This window comes from Oncorhynchus kisutch, linkage group LG25, assembly GCF_002021735.2.
Source record: "Oncorhynchus kisutch isolate 150728-3 linkage group LG25, Okis_V2, whole genome shotgun sequence".
Lineage (NCBI taxonomy): Eukaryota > Metazoa > Chordata > Actinopteri > Salmoniformes > Salmonidae > Oncorhynchus > Oncorhynchus kisutch.
The window spans coordinates 1,770,156-1,776,333 of record NC_034198.2 but is presented as its reverse complement, the minus strand read 5'-3'; positions in this window follow the sequence as shown (position 1 = coordinate 1,776,333).

Below are 6,178 nucleotides of genomic sequence, written 5' to 3'. Positions count from 1 at the left end.
ACTCCCTAGAAAGGCCAAAACCTAGGAAGAAACCTAGAGAGGAACCAGGCTATGTGGGGTGGCCAGTCCTCTTCTGGCTGTGCCGGGTGGAGATTATAACAGAACATGGCCAAGATGTTCAAATGTTCATAAATGACCAGCATGGTCGTATAATAATAAGGCAGAACAGTTGAAACTGGAGCAGCAGCACAGTCAGATGGACTGGGGACAGCAAGGAGTCATCATGTCAGGTAGTCCTGGGGCATGGTCCTAGGGCTCAGGTCCTCCGAGAGAGAGAGAGAGAAAAAAAAAAGAGAGAATTAGAGAGAGCATATGTGGGGTGGCCAGTCCTCTTCTGGCTGTGCCGGGTGGAGATTAAAGCAGAACATGGCCAAGATGTTCAAATGTTCATAAATTATCAGCATGTTCGAATAATAAGAAGGCAGAACAGTTGAAACTGGAGCAGCAGCATGGCCAGGTGGACTGGGGACAGCAAGGAGTCATCATGTCAGGTAATCCTGGGGCATGGTCCTAGGGCTCAGGTCCTCCGAGAGAGAGAAGGAGAGAATTAGAGAACGCACACTTAGATTCACATAGGACACCGAATAGGACAGGAGAAGTACTTCAGATATAACAAACTGACCCTAGCCCCCTGACACATAAACTACTGCAGCATAAATACTGGAGGCTGAGACAAGAGGGGTCAGGAGACACTGTAGACCCATCCGAGGACACCCCCGGACAGGGCCAAACAGGAAGGATAAATATAGATTGTCATGCCTTTATCCATCTGATATTATGTTTACTGTTACTATAACTAGTCTAAATATAGATTGTCATGCCTTTATCCATCTGATATTATGTTTACTGTTAATATCTCTTGCCTAAATATAGATTGTGTCATGTCTTTATCAATCTGATATTATGTTTACTAGGCCTACTACTTGGTACCGCTGTTTTGTTCGGTTGGCATTCTTTCATTCAAATTCGCAGTTGTGTCGGTATTTTTGTTTGCATGCATGAATAACTAGGCTATAACCAAGCTAAAGCTAGCTACCCCAGAAGTTGCTGTCAAACAAATTATGCTTTATTACCAACGTGGTTTTGTAAACACATCGTTCGTGGCCGGTGTTCGCTTGTTTGCAGATGTGTACAGCTTTGACAGTGCTACCGCATATTTTTTGACACTCAATGACCCAAACTGTGTTCCATAGTATGCATGCCATGAAGCTAATAGCAGTGACGTTATTACTATGTAACTCCAGTAGGGCAACATCTGAAAAATAGCGCACTTGGTAGGGTGTAACTGTGCTCGTCCAGTCGGCGAAAGCCAACATCAACCACGACAGAGAACAGTTGATTGTCAAGGGCAATGACTTCCATTATCTTGGCTTTAATGGAGTTCACCTTTGAGTTGTCTCGCTGAAATTGTCTTACTCTTTCAAATGACTGCTCGACTTGTTGACTGCTCGATCCACACAGCAGACATTATGTGGGCTAGGTTAGGAATGTTGTGTTGCACGTGTAGCGCAAAATTTTACGTGGCGTTATTACGTCATGTACCTACGTTATATAGGTATGCACGGTAGCTTTGACATCGGTTTTTAACATCGGCATTAAACTAGACATCGGCGGATACCGATGTTGGCATTTTTAGCTAATATTCCGATATTTTCACCAATATATCATGCATCCATAGCTTTGAAAACAAACGGAACTGTATACCTTTGTACTAGACAGAAAACGCATGTAGAGTGTAAAATGAAATTACATTTCCATCAACACATCTCCTTCGCCAGTAGGTGCAATAAAGTCCTAGACCACTGTTACTCTACCCACAAGCAAGCATACAAGGCCCTCCCTTGTCCCCCATTCGGCAAATCGGATCATGACTCAGTACTCCTGCTTCCTGTTTACAAGCAGAAACTCCAACAGGAAGTACCCGTGACTCGCTGTGCTGAGAAAAGGTCATCAGATTCAGAGATTATGTTATAGGACTGCTTTGCTAGCACTGATTGGCATAAGTTCTGAGACTCCACCGCTAACATCGACGAGCTAACCACCTCCATCACCGGCTTCATTAGGAAATGCATCAGCGACGTTGTCCCCACAGTGAAGGTTCGCTGCTTCCCCAATTAAAAGCCCTGATTAACACTGATGCTGGCGCTAAGTTTAAAGACAGGGCTACCACACACAGGGCTATTGCAGACAACCCTGGGGCTACGGCTGAGGACAGGAACAAGAAGTCCCGCTATGACCACTGCAGAGTCATCAAACAAGCAAAAGGACAATATAGGAATAAGGTGGAATCCTATTACACAGGCAACGATGCACGCCACATGTGGCAGGGGCTCCAGTCCATTATGGATTACAAAGGAAGACCCAGCCATGATCTTCCCAATGATGACCAGATGAACTCAATGCATTTTATGCACGCTTCAATAATAACAAATAACACCATGCTGTGCGTAAGGGCCCCCACTGACCCAGAGGACTGGGTGATCTCGCTCTCCGAGGCTGACGTGAGTAAGGTCTTTAATCAGGTCAACACTCGCAAAGCCGAGGGACGCATTTTCAGAGCAAGTGCAGAACAGCTGGCAGGCATTATCACAGTCATTTTCAACTTCTTGTCCCAGTCTGTAATCCCCACGTCTTAAACTGACCACCATCATTCCTGTTCCAAAGAACTCTAAGGCTTCATTCCACAATGAGTACCGCCCTGTAGCACACTCACATCTGTAATCATGCAGTGCTTTGAAAGGCTGGTTTTGGCACACATCAACTCCATCCTCCCAGACACCCTAGACCCATTCTAATTTGTGTACCACCCCAACAGATCCATAGACGACGCAATCTCAATTGCACTCCACACTGCCCTCTCCCACCTATAGAAGAGGAATACCTATGTGAGAATGCAGTTCAATGACTACAGCTCAGTGTTTAACACCATTGCCCCCTAAAAAGCTTGTCACCAAGCTTAGGACCCTGGGACTGAACACTTCCCTCTGCAACTGGATCCTGGACTTTCTGACGGGCCGACCCCAGGTGGTGAGTGTAGACAACATCACCTCCACCAAGCAGACCCTCCACACGTGGGCCCCTTCCTGTATTCCCTGTTCACCCAAAACTGTGTGGCCATGCATGACTCCAACACCATCATTAAGTTTGCTGACGACACAACAATGGTAGGCCTGATCGCCAGCAACGATGAGACAGCCTGCAGGGCGGGGGTCTGTGACCTGGCAATGTGGTGCCGGGACAACAACCTCTCCAACGTCAGTAAGAACAAGGACCTGATCGTGGACTACAGGACCGGGCTGCAGTGGAGCGGGTCGTGAGCTTCAAGTTCCTCATTGTCCAAATCACTAAGGACTGAATCACTAAAATGGTTCCCACACACGTGCACAGTCCTGAATAAGTTGTGACATTGCCTCTTCCACCTCAGGATGTTGAAAAGGTTTGGCAAGAGCCCTCTAATCAAAAAGTTCAACAGCTGCACCATTAAGAGCATCTTTATTGGCTGCATCACTGCTTGGTATGGCAACAGCACCGCCCTCGATCATTAATTTTGCATGCCCAATTTTTCAGTTTTTGATTTGTTAAAAAAGTTTGAAATATCCAATAAATGTCGTTCCACTTCATGATTGTGTCCCACTTGTTGTTGATTCTTCACAAAAAAATACAGTTTTATATCTTTATGTTTGAAGCCTGAAATGTGGCAAAAGGTCGCAAAGTTCAAGGGGGCCGAATACTTTCGCAAGGCACTGTATGAGATGAATAATGTAGGGTATGTAAACATTATATTAGGTAGCATTGTTTAAAGTGGCTAGTGATATATTTTACATCATTTCCCATCATTTCCTGAAGCTCACGACCCGCTCCACTGCAGCCCGGTCCTGTAGTCCACGATCAGGTCCTTGTTCTTACTGACGTTGGAGAGGTTGTTGTCCCGGCACCACATTGCCAGGTCACAGACCCCCGCCCTGCAGGCTGTCTCATCGTTGCTGGCAGCCGAGGTGAGTAAGACATTTAAACGTGTTAACCCTCGCAAGGCTGCAGGCCCAGACGGCATCCCCAGCCGCGCCCTCAGAGCATGCGCAGACCAGCTGGCCGGTGTGTTTACGGACATATTCAATCAATCCCTATACCAGTCTGCTGTTCCCACATGCTTCAAGAGGGCCACCATTGTTCCTGTTCCCAAGAAAGCTAAGGTAACTGAGCTAAACGACTACTGCCCCGTAGCACTCACTTCCGTCATCATGAAGTGCTTTGAGAGACTAGTCAAGGACCATATCACCTCCACCCTACCTGACACCCTAGACCCACTCCAATTTGCTTACTGCCCAAATAGGTCCACAGACGATGCAATCTCAACCACACTGCACACTGCCCTAACCCATCTGGACAAGAGGAATACCTATGTGAGAATGCTGTTCATCGACTACAGCTCGGCATTCAACACCATAGTACCCTCCAAGCTCGTCATCAAGCTCGAGACCCTGGGTCTCGACCCCGCCCTGTGCAACTGGGTACTGGACTTCCTGACGGGCCGCCCCCAGGTGGTGAGGGTAGGCAACAACATCTCCTCCCCGCTGATCCTCAACACTGGGGCCCACAAGGGTGCGTTCTGAGCCCTCTCCTGTACTCCCTGTTCACCCACGACTGCGTGGCCACGCACGCCTCCAACTCAATCATCAAGTTTGCGGACGACACAACAGTGGTAGGCTTGATTACCAACAACGACGAGACGGCCTACAGGGAGGAGGTGAGGGCCCTCGGAGTGTGGTGTCAGGAAAATAACCTCACACTCAACGTCAACAAAACTAAGGAGATGATTGTGGACTTCAGGAAACAGCAGAGGGAACACCCCCCTATCCACATCGATGGAACAGTAGTGGAGAGGGTAGCAAGTTTTAAGTTCCTCGGCATACACATCACAGACAAACTGAATTGGTCCACCCACACAGACAGCATCGTGAAGAAGGGGCAGCAGCGCCTCTTCAACTTCAGGAGGCTGAAGAAATTCGGCTTGTCACCAAAAGCAGGGTAGCAAGTTTTAGGGTAGCAAGTTTTAAGTTCCTCGGCATACACATCACAGACAAATTGAATTGGTCCACTCACACAGACAGCATCGTGAAGAAGGCGCAGCAGCGCCTCTTCAACATCAGGAGGCTGAAGAAATTTGGCTTGTCACCAAAAGCACTCACAAACTTCTACAGATGCACAATCGAGAGCATCCTGGCGGGCTGTATCACCGCCTGATAAGGCAACTGCTCCGCCCACAACCGTAAGGCTCTCCAGAGGGTAGTGAGGTCTGCACAACGCATCACCGGGGGCAAACTACCTGCCCTCCAGGACACCTACACCACCCGATGTTACAGGAAGGCCATAAATATCATCAAGGACATCAACCACCCGAGCCACTGCCTGTTCACCCCGCTATCATCCAGAAGGCGAGGTCAGTACAGGTGCATCAAAGCTGGGACCGAGAGACTGAAAAACAGCTTCTATCTCAAGGCCATCAGACTGTTAAACAGCCACCACTAACATTGAGTGGCTGCTGCCAACACACTGACAATGACACTGACTCAACTCCAGCCACTTTAATAATGGGAATTGATGGGAAATGATGTAAATATATCACTAGCCACTTTAAACAATGCTACCTTATATAATGTTACTTACCCTACATTATTCATCTCATATGCATACGTATATACTGTACTCTATATCATCGACTGCATCCTTATGTAATACATGTATCACTAGCCACTTTAACTATGCCACTTTGTTTACATACTCATGTCATATGTTTATACTGTACTCGATATCATCTACTGTATCTTGCCTATGCTGCTCTGTACCATCACTCATTCATATATCCTTATGTACATATTCTTTATCCCCTTACACTGTGTATAAGACAGTAGTTTTGGAATTGTTAGCTAGATTACTTGTTGGTTATTACTGCATTGTCGGAACTAGAAGCACAAGCATTTCGCTACACTCGCATTAACATCTGCTAACCATGTGTATGTGACAAATAAAATTTGATTTGGATTTGATTTGGTAACCACCTGCAGAACCACTCCTTTATTGGGGGTGTCTTGCTAATTGCCTATAATTTCCACCTGTTGTCTATTCCATTTGCACAACAGCATGTGCAATTTATTGTCAATCAGTGTTGCTTCCTAAGTGG